This window comes from Ambystoma mexicanum, chromosome 8 (assembly GCF_040938575.1).
Source record: "Ambystoma mexicanum isolate Mex_15411 chromosome 8, UKY_AmexF1_1, whole genome shotgun sequence".
Lineage (NCBI taxonomy): Eukaryota > Metazoa > Chordata > Amphibia > Caudata > Ambystomatidae > Ambystoma > Ambystoma mexicanum.
In genome coordinates, this window is record NC_090929.1 from 1031610332 (window position 1) to 1031625283 (window position 14952).

The window sequence follows — 14952 nt, forward strand, 5'->3', positions numbered from 1 at the left end:
ATACTGGGGATGCTATGGTTGGAAACACATAATCCTTGTATAGATTGGCGAGAGAAGAGAATAACCTTCCTGGATTGTGCACACACCTGTTACCCGGAGAAAACTTTGAACAAAGGCCTGGCTACAGTCGTTAACCCAATCGTGCAGTTACCTCAGGAATACCAAGAATTTCAGGATGTTTTTCAAAAAGAACAGGCCAATACATTACCTCCTCACAGATCATACGGTTGTCAAATCGACCTCCTACCCGGTGCACAACCCCCATGCAGTAGAATCTACGCCCTCACGGAACCTGAAAATCGTCACCTACGGCAATACTTGGACCAATACCTTGCTAATGGCTTTATTCGTCCTTCCAAGTCTCCTGCATACTCAGCTTTATTCTTCATGCCAAAAAAGGAAGGTGACCTTAGAACGTGCATACATTACCACGCATTAAATCAGATTACGGTAACAAACCGATACCCATTGCCTCTGATCCCCGAATTACTAGACCAAGTAAAGGATGCTTGTATCTACACTAAATTAGATCTCCGAGGGGCATATCATCTGGTACGTGTCAAGAAAGGCGACGAATGGAAGACTGCCTTTCGCACCAAGTACGGATTATTCGAATATCAGGTGATGCCCTTCGGGTTGTGCAATGCACCAGCAGCCTTCGAGTATTTTATGAACAATATGCTTCGTGAACTCATTGACGTCTGTGTCATCGTATACATAGATGATATTCTAGTGTACTCCTCCTCAGAATCAGACCATGTTAAGCACTTGCGTGCAGTCCTTGAGAAACTACGCCAGCACAAGTTATATGCAAAATTGGAAAAATGTGTTTTTCATGCTACGGAAGTTGAATTTCTTGGATTTATCCTGACTCCAAAAGGAGTCTGAATGGACTCTCGAAAGGTGGACGCAATTCTCAAGTGGCCATCACCCAGTTCAGTCAAAGGGGTACAAAGCATGCTCGGATTTGCTAATTTCTACCGCAGATTCATTCCGGACCTCTCCCTTGTTGTACACCCCATCACAGCACTTTTGCGAAAAAACAAACGCTTCTTGTGGACCGAAGAGGCTGAAAAGGCCTTCCAAGAGCTGAAAGCGAAATTCACATCAGCCCCTGTCTTAAAGCATCCACGCCCTGAGCCTCCATACATAGTAGAAACTGATGCATCCAGTTTAGCCATGGGAGCTGTCCTGTCCCAGAAGGATCCTGAAACCGGTCAACTTCACCCAGTTGGTCCAGAAAGTTCTCAGCACCTGAGTTAAACTATGCGGTTACCGATAATGAGCTATTAGTCATCAAATCCGCCTTTAAGGCTTGGCGGCACTATCTTCTTGGTGCCAGGCATACTATTACCGTAATCACCGATCACCGGAACCTGCAGTATTTAAAAACAGCCAAAGCCCAATCATCGCGACAACTTCGATGGGCATTGTTCTTTGCCGAATTCGATTTCGTGATCACTTAACGACCAGGCTGCAAAAATGGCAAAGCTGATGCCTTATCCCGAATAGGGATGGGAGAAGCATATGCAAACCCGGAACCGGTGCCAATAAATACTTGGCATAACTACTCTTCAGACACTAGAAGATATTCATTCAAAAATCCAACAACTCTTCGATCCAGCAACCCTGCAGGACTGGGTAAAGGAAGGCCCGGACTACTCAGTCGTCAATGACCTACCTTACTATCGAGGATGACTATTTCTACCACACAAGGAAATACAAGAACTAGTCATCTCCAATTACCAGACACCCTGATGGAAGGGCACCCAGGTATCGCAAAAACTGAAGCGAAAATTAAGAGACAGTTCTGGTGGCCCACTTGGCGAAAAAGATGTAAAGTCATTTGTGATGTCTTGTGGCATTTGCGCCCAAAACAAAAACCAGAAGAAAAAACCCGCTGGCCTTTTACAACCTTTGGATATTCCACCTACACCATGGCACACCTTGTCTTTAGACTTTATTACAGATCTACCTCCATGTAATGGATTTAACACCATCCTAGTTATTGTGGATCTTTTTTCCAAGATGACCCACTTTATTCCTTTAAAGGGGTTACCTTCTGCTTCGATTCTGGCAAAGGAGTTTCTCGAAAACATTGTTCGATTACACGGATTCTCTTCCGTATTGGTTTCTGACCGAGGTAGTCAATTTATCTCACATTTTTGGAAGAAATGTTGTCAACTGGCACAAATCGACGTGAGGCTATCAACAAATCACCATCCCCAGACCGATGGTCAGACGGAAAGGACCAACCAGACCCTTGAACTGTACCTACGCTGCATGCTACACCAGACCGAAAGCAATTGGAAAGATATTTTATGGATTTCCGGGTACGCATACAATAACTCTGTACATTCAGGAACCGGACAAAGCCCTTTTTATACCATATATGGACATCACCCTCGAACCTCAGAACTCGATTCGCCTCAGCACTTAGAAATGCCTGCAGTTAGTCATTTGCACTCTACTATTACACAAGCATTTAAGGAAGCCACAGAACATTTGAAACAAGCAAAAGAGAAATACAAGAAAAATGCTGATCAACATAGAAGTGAAACACCACAATACCAGATTGGGGATCAAGTTTGGCTGGCTACAAAACATATACCTCTGAAGGGAACTCAGACTTTTAATCCTAGATATTTGGGCCCTTACACCATTAAGGCCATTATCAACCCGGTGGCCGTCAAATTGGAATTACCCTATAATATGCGAATTCATCCTGTCTTTCATGTTTCACTTCTAAAACTAGTTCAACCAGGGACAAGATTAACCAAACCACCTGACCCCATCTTGATAGATGGAGAACCTGAATTCGAGGTAAAAAATATCCTGGACTCCAAGATGATTAAATCAAAACTTTTTTATTTGGAAGAGCTACGGACCACAAGAAAGATCATGGGAGCCTAGCGACCACGTTCATGCACCTCGGTTGGTGAAAAAATTCCATCGCAACCTCCCAGACAAACCGGGGCCCGGGGGAAGAACAACTTTAGGAGGTGCCTTGGGGGGGAGTGCTGTCATGATGCCTACCCCCGGGCATCAGGACCAAGGCCCTCAGCTCCGGGAGCAGGCATCCAGACATTTGTTTAAACCTCAGCAGCCCCGACTAGGGGCTGTCTGGGTTCAGTCCTGGCGCCTTAGGCGCCAGGCTCATAGACTTTACTTACCTGATGCAGACCATGCTGCAAAAGAATCCAAGCCTACATGAGGCCTGGATGGGACTATTTTGTTACAGGGACTATTTTTTACTCGGGCGTGGCTCTAGGGAACTTCTTACCTGGAACTACTTTGGAGGCTATTTAAACCACACCCGACCAGCACCACATGCTTCGCGTTATTCTGCATCCAGCAGCGTAATGCTCACCGTGCCTGCAGCCAGCATCCAGTATTCTGCCACGCCCGCGTGCCTGCAGCCAGCATCCAGTCTTCTGCCACGCCCGCCTCGAATGCGGAACTCCTAGAATAAAAAAGAAGAAAAGGACAAGGTTAGAAAACGAACTTATTTCAAATTCCTCACCTAATTCCAGAACCATTTCAACTCCGGACCTGGAAAGTACATGAGTCCTACACGCGTCGCTTTGCCAGCTCCAGCACGGCACCATACTCATCAGTTCCCACAGCATCTTTCGATCTGGCACTGTCTCCATCAATTATTCGCCGTAATCCGGCACCTAGGGGACACAAGAAAAAACAAGGTGAGCCAAGTGAATCAACAAATACAACCTCTTACCACCATAGACTTACCACCGGCGGTATTATTCCATAACTCTCCACATTTTCTTATGCCGCATCTGTAAAGAGGGAGAAAAACAACACGTTAACGCATGCAATAGTTACCGGACAGCGTTGGGTAACACAGACTCTTACCTGAACGCCAGCAGCAGCTACGAGACCTTCTTCTCACGAACTCAGTTGCAACTTAAGGAAGGAAGGGGACAAGAGTGAACATCGGGCACATTGAACTCTTTGAACTTGATACTTACCAATCCCGCCAGGGACTTCAGAGTCAATACTTACCGGAACTCTCCCAACGCCTTCAAACCAGTGAAGTAACTGGTATCTACGCGCCCCTGCAAGACACGCAGGATGGAGAGCACATCTCTTACGAACATAAGGTGAGGTTACTAAGGGGATATCGGAGGTGATTAGTGGGGGAGAGCGAGAACAGTTGGGAGGCCATCACTAAAACCCACAGGTGGTTAATCCCTGTCTCCACTTGCAGGAAAATACTTTTTCGGGTCCAGCAGACAAGACTAGGCGGTCCAGTCCAGACAGTCATCTCTGCACTACGCATCACGTTGAAAGAGACCGCAGCTGTCTGGGTCCGATCGACACCCTTGTGGGGTCCAGGTGAGCGTAACAGTATATTAGTAAGCATCATCTCCTATTTGAATTGCCAGCGGCTCAATAGTTAATATTAACAACAAAGTTGTGAGCAGGCGTCCTTCCCTTGCTCCTCTTCTTAAATGTAACCCGTTGGGTGGTTTTCCATTGTTAAAGTTTGAATCTGGGGAGGAATCTTATAGCAGACTGATCAGTCATGGAATCTGGACCAAACCCCAAGTGTGAAAAGATATTTCCATTCAAAGTGAGCAAAAAGTTTTACATATTTAAAGAAATTGCTGCCCATTGAGGGTGCTCATAGCACCAGTGTAAACCATCATCTGTCTCCATTTCACAAAACCTGATTGAATCAGAAGGACAAGTTTAGGGATGACTTTGCCCATTTGTTCAGTTTGGACCTTCATGAAGATCCTGTAGTCAGTATTGGTCAAGCTTTTGGTTTAAATGTTTCACCTCTCATAACTCACATCCTTCTTCAAGAGGGGGGGGCTATTGAAGTATGTCTCTGGCTCATCAGACTTGACTTTTCTGCGGTCAGCTTTAGTTGCATACCTTTTATGAGGGGGAGCCCTTCATTTGGTTTATTTTGTAAAATTACACTGGGAAACAACCTGAACATGGGGACTTCAGAGAGTTTGGAGATTGTGCCCCAATCTTTATCTCTTCTCTGCTAATTTTTTTTTCCAACATAGACATGCCTTCTGACTTAAGGCAGAGCATATGTATATAACTGAAAAAATCCCCACAGGGATTCCTTCTCAAACTCCAAGGTATTAAAGCTCCTATTGTAGGACAGAAACTCTTTGTTCATGTTTTAAGGAACACAGGTGCTATGGCCCCTGTTCAGTTGGACAGCCACACTAGACCTTTCCCACTAAATGTTTCCTAGTCATAAATGGTATAATTTCACTTCCTTTCGATGATAATTCTGTCTGAGCTGGAAGAGAGCATACTCAATCTTTTCAGAATATCTTGTTTAGGTTATAATTTGTCTTAATCGATTTCTGTTTCTTGTTCTAGTCTTGAGACATGGCATAATCTTCAGCTTGTTCCATTTCCTTCTCCAGTTGGAAAATGGCCTTGTGTTTCCCTCTTCTCTGTTTTTTTAAGGTATCTATGTTTTGTTATTTTGTATGTCACTTGTATAGCGTCTACTGCCATACGCTGGGGGGTTGAACACCCTTTTGAAGACCGTAGTCAGAGAGTCAGAGATGTATGGGGTGATTAAACGATTTCTAAAATGTGTGTGTGCATTATTAGCCAGCAGAAAGGTGGGTAGGACGCGGCTAGTTCCCTAGCAGCAACCCATAGTTATCAGGTGAGAGAATGGACACTGTGACAAATTGTCAGGGGAGAGGGAGAGTCAGATGTGTCAGAAAATTTGAACGACTGGTCCATATTTTGCATGGCTCTCAGTTCTATTGCACTGGAGGAGGAAATGCGTGTTTTGGTTGTATGTCATCGAGTAGTGTTTATTGAGAGCTGTGCCCACAACATATGTGAGCATTGATATTGTAAATCACATTCACAATTCTGCACCCATAACATGCACAGCATTGCCATTGTGTATCATGTCCATGATGTTATGTATAGGGGAGCCAACCCCTCCCCTCTCCACTGAGTATAGATAAGATGATAGCAGATCAAATGGTTCTATTATAGCAGAAATCAGGATTATAGTGCCTTTATTTAAGGTAAAAAGTGCACATGGCATTGCGTATATGTGGGTAAGAATGACCCAGTAAGTGAAGGGTGCTTTAAATATCACACATATACCATGAGTATATAAAGATATAACATGAATAAGGGTTACAAAATGAGAGATGCTTAAATAAATAAAAAATAAGCTCCCTGAAGAATGAATAAAGTGTCAGACAAAGATATAGTTCAAAATGAATAACTCAAGTGCAAAATGGTGTCCAGTTCTAAGCCAGGTGTGAACAAGCCATGACTCATGCCCATAATTTTCAGACAAGCAACAGAGGCTGATACATTAGAGATAGTCTTTGCAGCATCTCACAGTGAGATCATTGGGGTTGTCAAGTAAAAAATTGAACTTGGCAGTAAAAGCAGACAAGATTAATGAAACCAGATAAAAGCAAGGGAAACTTGGATACATTTATCTATATTGTTAATAAGAAGGGGAAAATGTGCTTAATGCAAACCATTTGAGAGACCAGCTATATTATTTGACAACATATAATGGAGTTGTATCTATTCTTCTACAGTGTAAGGCACTAACTAACTTGGCAGGACCTCGAAAATCAGATAAAGAGTAGACATTGATGTGATGAAGGTGCTTTTGGCAGAAGTTGAGGACTGTCATAAATGTGTCCAGCCAAGTCTAAAATAAGTTTATGAATTTTGTGCATCAGAGAAAATTGTGGATGCCAGCTATGCTAATATGGGCTTGGTGTACACCAGATAAGCCATCAAATGGTATTAAAGTGATTTTTTGTCTCTGACTAAGAGGACCTATCAGAAGCATACTCTGACCAAGGTAGTCATTTGCATAAGGATGTTGCATCTCATCTCATTTCTGTCAGGGGTGTCTCCTCATGACTGTCAGCATGGCACACCTGGGATCTGTGAATTATGGTATGCATTAAGAGAGACAGAGGCAACAGAAAATGCATAAGACATGATCATGTACATATTAAGGGCATGGGATTGTAATATTTATTTGAGTAATGGGAAATATGGTGTGAAGAAGAGATAGCCCCTAGAGTCCTAAACTCAAGAGAGTTTCAGAAGGAGACGTCTCAAACTCCAGTGGGAGTGGAGTGAAATATATAACACATGGACAGGTCCATTTAAGGTGACGTCTAAAACCCTACACAGGGTATAAAAAAGGGGTGATTGCAGTGTTTTTATTTAATGTGTAAAGTCGACTAATTTGTTTGTTTGTATATTGAGTAAAAATATTGAAGATTGATAAAAATTGAGAAGTCATTCAAAATAGTTAAGGAGCTATAGTGACTACCTAGTGAAGAGGTTGGTACCAATCCAAAGGTATAGAAAGATAATTAAGAAATTAGAGGCTTGAGCAGCGATTGATGGTGCACATTCATATTTGTTGTTTTGGAATGTTAGAAATGATGATTTAAGTTTAAAGAATGGAGGCTTATTTAAGGATTTGATAAAAATAAAAAGTCAATTGTGACTCTCCTCTACACTTTTTAAACAAAGGAGTGAAATCAAATAAAAGGTTAAAAAGAAGTAAAAATTATTGCAAAGGTAAAGCTCTTGACAGATTGCAAAACTTTGAACGATAGAAATCTGACTAGCGGAACACATGAATGAAGGAACAGATAAAACAGGTGGGAGATTTAAAGGCATTTATTTCTGACTAAAAAGTGTGCAGTTTAAAGCATTCCTTAAAGCTGGGTTGTGAGCTAAAGCGACAAGTGATTTCATTTTTGTTTGAACAAATAAAGACGGTTTGTACATGGAATGCTCTAAAAGTAAAACAAAAGATAGAAATGTATTCATTTAAAAAAAGCACAATGTGCATGGTTCATAGAATCCATGCACAGACAGTATGCAGAGTGAGATTTATCTTTCAAAACCGTGGAGCCCTTGAAGTAAATCAAGGCTCCTCTTTCAAAGCTAAGATAAGGGCTGACACAGAGCCAGGAAGTGATTAAATAGTTGCAGAAAACCAAGGCTGTGTGCATTCAAAAACATGAGATAGCCCTTTGAGTTAAAGTGGCTATGAATCAGTTTTTCCTTTTGGTTTTCTTGGAACAAGTAGTGATTTATTTGTGCAGTTTTTAAATATTCATATTTTTAAGTACAAAGGTTGTATGTGTACCAGTGCTGCTATTGCAAAGATAAAGCTCTTGACAGATTGCAAAACTTTGAACGATAGAAATCTGACTAGCGGAACACATGAATGAAGGAACAGATAAAACAGGTGGGAGATTTAAAGGCATTTATTTCTGACTAAAAAGTGTGCAGTTTAAAGCATTCCTTAAAGCTGGGTTGTGAACTAAAGCGACAAGTGATTTCATTTTTTGTTTGAACAAATAAAGACGGTTTGTACATGGAATGCTCTAAAAGTAAAACAAAAGATAGAAATGTATTCATTAAAAAAAAAGCACAATGTGCATGGTTGATAGAATCCATGCACAGACAGTATGCAGAGTGAGATTTATCTTTCAAAACCGTGGAGCCCTTGAAGTAAATCAAGGCTCCTTTTTCAAAGCTAAGATAAGGGCTGACACAGAGCCAGGAAGTGATTAAATAGTTGCAGAAAACCAATGCTGCGTGCATTCGAAAACATGAGATAGCCCTTTGTGTTAAAGTGGCTAAACCTTTTGGTTTTCTTGGAACAAGTAGTGATTTATTTGTGCAGTTTTTAAATATTCATATTTTTAAGTACAAAGGTTGTATGTGTACCAGTGCTGCTGACTCACACCGTTATGAAAATATAGCCTTGAACTAGAACTCATTGAAGAGACTTTCATTTTTTAGGGATTTTTGTGATGCACACATGTAATGCTTGTGATGTTTCAGTAGGGAAGCTCAGCTCTAGGTCCAATTGGCAAACACCAGTTCAAGAAATTGACAATTGAGTAGGTTTTGAGAACAGCATTTGTTCATGTGTATTTGTGCATGATTTGTTGAAGCCAGGTGCTAGAGAAGCACTTGATGGAATTATATGGCATTGTAAAATAATTAAGCCCATGGTTGTTTAAGTTAAGCAAAGGTATATATTTTGAAAGATTGTTGTTTTGTCAAAGAAACTATATGTAACTAAACCGTGTTGTGAGTTTATTGTTTTATGCTAGAAATTGTCCCCAGTCATTCCAAATATGTAAACTGGTCCCTTTAGGTCACTGTTTAAAGTCACACAAGCCCCTTCCCATTTTAAAGGGTTTGTTAGTTATTTTGGAGTTAATGCTGGATACATTCTCTCTTAAGCACACACTAAATCACCCCTGATTTGTTAATTTAATTTTAAGCAAAATAGGCATTTCTTATTAGTGATAAATGGGACAGTTTGAAAGCATGCATGGCCCAATCACACAGATGAGGAAAAGTTAATGGAAAGGAACCATTAAAAAAAAAATAATCTAGATGCATTAATGGAAAATAATTAGGAAAAAAGGAAAGGTGCTTCGCTAAAAGTTTTCAGTGCGCTTCCAAAAGGAAGAGCAGATGCACAGAGTTTATTTTCATAGAATTTGAAACAGAGGGCAATGAAGTATGTCAGCAGAAGGAAATGGGAAAGTGATTATAGAAGGAGAGAAGGAGAATGTGAAAAGGACACACAAAGATTAGGAGAGCAAGAGTAAGACAGAGTTTGCAAATGAAAGCACAAGAGAGTGCTATAAGTAACCAGAACAGTGAGAATATTGGTAATTAATGCCAGAGAGAGGAGGCATGGGCTATGCCCCATAATACAATACAGAGTCATAAGGATATTACACATGCAGACTCAAGCATATGCACCAAAGCCACAGCAAATTAAACAAGCTTCAAGAGGGGGGACAGCATCTCCCCCACTGCACAGCATAAAGGCAAACAAAAAGAAATATGCCTAAAATCACACAATTTGTGAAATATGTCGCTGAGAGTAAAAATGTAATTATGAGTGCAAATTACATTAAAAGGTAGATTAATACAATAGTAATTGATACTAGATTAAGTACAGCAAACATTTATGGGGAATAGCAAGAATTAATAAAATAAAACACTTTTTTTAGCAACAGTGTTAAAAGTGCAGGTATTGATGCAAACATTTGTATTTAGAATGGTGAAGCAGTAAGTAATGAGAGGAAGTACTCTCAAACACACCAAGGCTAAGGTTACACACAATATAGCTAAAAAAGAAAAAAGCATGATATATTTAACAGTTGTATTGAGGAGAAATCTCAGTAAATAACTAAGGAGATAACATGCACTAGTTTAGGGTTTAGTTATGCAGACACACAAGAAATCACACTATTATTTTTAAGGCCTAAACATATAAAGGAGTGTGCCCTTAGGTTAACAGTGTATTTTTTTACAGAGCACACACCCTGATTAATATGATTTTCAAGAATACAGAGTACATTATTTAGATTTTTTGCAAGGTTTGTTTAAAATGGGACATATTCATGAATAGGTACAAGCAGGCTGGGAACTGACAAGGAAAAGCAAGGAAGGTTTGGCATAATTACTGATCACGATATGGAGTACTATTATGCATGATTAATTGATTTCTTGGGAGAAGTAGAGAGAAGTAGATTTTGGAGATATGAACAGAGAAGAGATTTTTAATAAGATTGGGGAAAAATAGAGATAATTAGGTCAGAGTCCATGTCATGATATGCTTATAAGGAGAGAGGGAGTGAGACACACATGCACGCACACACACACACACACACACACACACACACACACACACACACACACATACATACACATGCACACGCACACACACACATGCACACACATAGACATGCACACACACGCACACACACGCATGCACACATATGCACACATAGACACGCACACACACAAACAATCTTGTGGAAGTACTGGCAATCAATGGATCACAGGCTCAATTCACGTAAAAACACATTTAGGTAGTCAGAGAAGGAATTCAATACTGCAATGAGAACACAGTAGGCTTTCGCTTTACGTTAGAAATACCAGTTAGGAACATTATATTTTGCTAAAATACGATACAAGAGTAGCTGGATTTTTGGAGACTATGAATGGAAGAGGGATGGGGATACCTTGAATTTACAGGCTCAAGAGGAGGCAGAAAGGGTATACACTAAAAAGCTTCATAAAAGAGTGGTAAGGATTCCTACTGGCAAGGCCATGTAGAAGAGTGCACATCAAATTCCCAGAAGGGGTAACAAAAAGAGAAGACAATACATCCACTAAGACAGTGGAGGAAAAATGCACACAGGGGCACAAAATAAAGGTAAACACATGTAAGGGATTATAATGTGTAAAATATAACAGTTTGTGTTGTGTTTAGACTAATTAATATAAGATAACAATAAACAGTTAAAACTAAAAGTGCTGAAGTAAGAAGTTCCTAACCAAAAGATTGACGTCAATCCAAGGGGTGAAATAAATACCTAAGTATATAAAAAAATGATGAATGAATGAATGGCTATTAAAGCAACAAAACACAAGTTAATAGAAGCTGTAAATAAAGGAACAATAAATAACATTGTGAGACAACGGTGATGGAGGAAGGTGTGAATAAGATATTCAGATTTTCAAACAATGAGCAGCAAAGGATGATGCGTGTTTATATTGATCAGTGTAGTATATTTGATAAATATAAAATACCATTAATGAAAGGCCAAGAAGATATGGATGGCCAAGATTGATCTAACAGTATGAGAGAACTTTTAGTCGAATTGCACAAAAGAACATATGAGAGTAAGTAATAATAACATTGTTTGTGTTTATATGAAAATGTTGATTTATGTATTACAGATAAAAAAAAATAATTTTTGGAGAATGGGAAGAATGTCTCTTTTGGCTTTAGTGGAGTATAGCGATAAATGGGAAGAAACATTATGACAAAAGTAAGTACTAATGGACAAGTAGAGAAAGAAAAGGTAAGCACCATTTGACACAGTAAATGTGTGAATAACCTTATTGATCATTATTAGGAGTAAGAAGACCCAGGTGAGTACAGAAAAAAGGTATTAAGGGATGCAGTCCTTTAAATAGGTAGCATTTTTCCCAAGAAAGGTGTAAACAGGTGTGAGAACAGAATAGTACATATATGCGAGTATGGCCATATCTAATGAAGAGAATGAAGAAGGCTTTTGGATAAAAGGTGGAGTGACCTTTTTGTAATCCTCATGACAAGGAATGTCAAATATGAACATTTGGCAAATGCATGAAACTTTAAGGATAGGCAAAACAGTGTATACCTATATGCCACACTTGCATGTACTTAATAGGATCAGTGCTTGTTTCCAAATACCACTGGTAGGTAAGATTAGTGTAGGAAGGGCAACAGAATGTTTTAATTATGTCTCAACAGAATAAATACAGCAAAGAAAGAAGAGACAGTGGTCCCACATTATCAGGAGGAGGACTACAAAAGTACAGAGAAAAGGTTCAGCATAGCAGAAGAGATTAGAAAAGGCCTGGCACTACACTTATGATGATTCAAAACAGACTAAAAGTGCACCATCATTTTATTTTTCAGGAAAGTAAACCTGCATTTTTTTGGGCTGCGGCTACCAACAGATGATCTCAGCAACATCATGTTAAAGAAAAAACAAAGGCGTATTTTAAGGAAATAACTGATCGCTTTGCCAGTTTATCATGTCTTTGCCTCTATTTTGGTTTATACAGGGAGCAAGAAACCACATAAGCTATGGATATGCCAAGAAGAAAGAAAGAGAGTGGCTGAAGAACACATCCATTTAATTTTTTTTTAAATTTGTTATGTTGTTTGTTTTGTCTTTTATTATTTTTATCATAAGGAAGGAGGTCATGAAATGTTTCCTTTATCACTCAGAAAATAAGTACACTGTAAATAAAATGGAATGTAAGCCCATGAAAAAATGGGACAATTAAAGGAAAAAGCAAATATGTATGTGCTTTATGGTCCCATGTCATAGCCCACCTATGTATTAGCCAGTATATATGAAGCATAAGTGACACTAAGATATGCAGGAAAGGGAGAAAGAAGCAGCCATTCTTTTATATTAGAAAAAGAGAAAATTCAGTAGCAATTGTTTTTAGGAGGTAGGAGTGTTCAAAGGAAAAGCACATGGTTATTATATGGTTTATGTTCGAGGAGGCAGTACTGATGATATGAATGTACTTATTCTTCAAGAAACTCATCCAGTTTTTATATTAGAGATGGACGGGAGGCACCTGCACTCCAGGTGATTTACGGAAACCGTTTGTGCGAGCAGGCAGAAAAACCCATATTGTCGTGAAAAGGGCTTTGGGGGACCAAGCAGATGCCCAGTTGCAACTAAAATTGAAGACTTTTCTTTATGAAACTCCCCCATTGTAGTGTTCCCCAGAAACAATCTAATGCTCCCCAACTGACTATTTTATGTGAATCAGAATATTGAGAGTTCGAGTCCTCTGTGGTCACAAAACAGTGGATCCAAAAAAGACTGGCCTATGAATTAAGGGACCCTTGAACTTGCTGCAAAGCAGCCCAAGGGAAAAATGAAAATAAAATAAGGACTGAATTGAGAAAGTCCTTGGACTTGGAATAGGGAGAATAAAGAATCGGCTGGAAGGTGTGCAGGTGGAAGATGAATAAGATGAAGACAGAACCAAATGTGCATGGGGAGAAGGCACGGATCAAGAAAATGTTGTGGGGTGGGAGGAAGAAGAAAATGTATATGAATAGTAAAATGTTGCAAGTGGAAGGAACAGTAGAAAATGGGCTGGTGGATTCTCTCAAGGAATGAGAGAACCCACCAGCCTGGTGGCTTAAGTTATCTTAAATAATCTCTCCCGATTCTCGTGGTGGCTGAAATCACTTGTTGTGCATGTTATTTTTAACGTTTAATTGGGTAACAGGGTTGGGAACTAGACAGGAGCAAAACAAAGTTATTGCTTGGGGATACATACATTCAAACATTAAAAGAGGGTGACAAATATGCAATGGTCTTTTGAAAGAAAAGAGATACATATATATCTTAGTTTAGGAGAATACAATATGGCTGAAGACACTGTTGATTCTTTAGAAATGTCTTTTATGATGGCATTGAGCATTGTTGAGCATTACATTTAGGGTGGTGACTGAGATAGGGATGCATAGGTATGCTGCATATGGGGGAGGGTGGACACTGGATATAGTGGTTGAATATTGAACACTGGTTGAATATCGACCAAAGAGGGGAAATGTATAGGGATGCCTCCTCCTCAACTGAGTATAGATAACATGATAGTAGATCAAATGGTTCTATTATTGCAGAAACCAGGATTATAGTGCCTTTATTTAAGGTACAAAGTGCACATGGCACTGCGCATATTTGGGTTAGAATGACCCAGGATGTAAAGTGTGCTTTAAATATCACACACATGCCATGAGTATATAAAGTTATATCATGAATAAGGGACACAAAGTGAGAGATGTTTAAATAAATAAATAATAAGCTCCCTGAAGAATTAATACTGTGTCAAAGATATATTTCAAAATGGATAACTCAAGTACAAAATGGTGTTGTGTGAACAAGCTATAACTCATGCCAAGAGTTTTCAGACAAGAAACAGAGGCTGATACATTAGAGATAGTCTTTGGCAACATCTTGCAGTGAAATAATTGGGGTTGTCAAGTTAAAAATGGAACTTGGCAGGAAAATCAGGCAAGATTAATGATTAAGCCAGATAAAAGCAAGGGAAACTTGGATATATGTATCTATGTTGTTAATAAGAAGGGCATAATGTGCTTCATGCAGACCATTTGAGATACCAGTTATATTGTTTGGCACCATATAATAGAGTTTATCTATTTCTCCACAGTACAAGGCATTAACTAACTTGGCAGGACCTCAGAAAGCAGATAAAGAGTAGACATTAATGTGATGAAGGTGCTTTTGGCAGAAGTTGAGGACTGTCATAAATGTGTGCAGCCAAGTCTAAAATAAGCTTATCAGTTTT